Genomic DNA, 1,792 nt, shown 5'->3' with positions numbered 1-1,792 from the left:
TTTTATCTGAGGATAATTCCTTATTCACTATAGGCCTCCATGTGCTCCCAAATATCCCTAGCAGTCTACACGAAAACAGTGTTAGCAAACAGCTCAATGAAATAAATTATGTAACTCTGTGAATGAACACATCAAAAAGCTGTTTTTCAGAAAGCTGCTTTCTAGGTTTTATCCTAGGATATTGACTTCTTCACAATAGGCCTCAATGTGCTCCCAAATATCCCTTTGCAGATTCTATGAAAATAGTGTTAGCAAATGGTTCCATGAAAAGAAAGGTGAAGCTCTTTGAGATGAATTCACACATCACAAGCAACTTTGTAAGAAAGCTTCTTTCTGATTTTGATCTGAGGATATTTCCTTTGTCACCACAGGTTTCAATGTAATCCAAAATATCTCTTCTGAAGTTTCCCAAATACAGTGCCACCAAACTGATACATGAAAAGAATCATGTAACTTGGTGAGATGAATTAACACATCACAAAGCAGTTTCTCAGATAGGTTCTTTCTACTTTTTCTATGAGGACACTTCCTATGTCACAGTAAGCTACAATGCAATCCAAAATATCCCATTTCAGATTCCAATAAAACAATGTTAGTAAACTGCTCAATGAAAAGAACAGTGTTATACTTTGAGATGAACTCACACATCACAAAGCAGTTTCTCAGAAAGCTTCTTTCAAGTTTTTATATGACTATATTTCCTATATTACCATAGACTTCAATGCGCTCCCATATATCCCTTTCCAGATTCCATGACAACAGTGTCATGAAACTGCTCAATGGAAAGAATGTTGTAACTGGGTGAAATGAACTCACACATCACAAAGCAGTTTCTCAGGAATATTCTTTCCTGTTTTTAGCTGAGGATATTTCCTTTTTCACCATAGGCCTCAATATGCTCCCACTTACTCCTTTGCAGGTTACACAAAAAGAGTGTTAGCCAATTGCTCCATGATAAGAACAGTGTAACTCTGCGAGATGAAGTCATGTGTCACAAAGCAGCTTCTCAGAAAGCTTCTTTCTAGTTTTTATCTGAGGATATTTCTCTTTTCACTATAGGCTCCAATGTCATCCAAAATATCTCTTCTCAGATTCCCCAAAAAACAATGTTTTCAAACTGCTCAATGAAAAGAATGGTGTAACTCTGTGAGATGAATTCACACATCAAAAAGTAGCTTCTCAGAAAGCTTCTTTCTAGTTTTTAGCTGAAGATATTTCCTTTTTCACTGTAGTCCTCAATGTGCTCCTAAATATGCCATTGCAGATTCCATGAAGACAGTGTTAGCAAACTTCTCCAAGAAAAGAAAGATGTAGCTCTGTGTGATGATTTCACACATTACAAAGAACGTTCTCAGCAAGCTTTTTTCTAGTTGTTATCTGAGGATATTTCCTTTGTCATCCTAGGCTTCAACGTGCCCCAAAATAGCACTTCTCAGATTCCCCAAAAACAGTGTTACCAATCTGGTCCATGAAAAGATTCATGTTACTCTGTGAGATGAATTCACAAATCAAAAAGCAGTTTCTCACAAAATTTCTTTCAAGTTTTTGTCTGAGGATATGTCCTTTTTCACCTTAAGCTTCAATGTGCCCCAAAATATCCCATTGCAGATTCCAATAAAACAGTGTTAGCAAACTGCTCAATGAAAACAGCAGTGTAACTCTGGGAGATGAATTCACATATCACAAAGCTGTTCCTCAGAAAGCTTCTTTCTAGTTTTTATATGATGATATTTCCTTTGTCACCATGAACCTCAACACACTCCAAACATCCCATTGCAGATTCCAAGATAAG

Source organism: Colobus angolensis, unplaced genomic scaffold (genome assembly GCF_000951035.1).
Source record: "Colobus angolensis palliatus isolate OR3802 unplaced genomic scaffold, Cang.pa_1.0 Scaffold348, whole genome shotgun sequence".
In the NCBI taxonomy this organism is placed as follows: domain Eukaryota; kingdom Metazoa; phylum Chordata; class Mammalia; order Primates; family Cercopithecidae; genus Colobus; species Colobus angolensis.
This window is presented reverse-complemented; position numbering follows the sequence as displayed.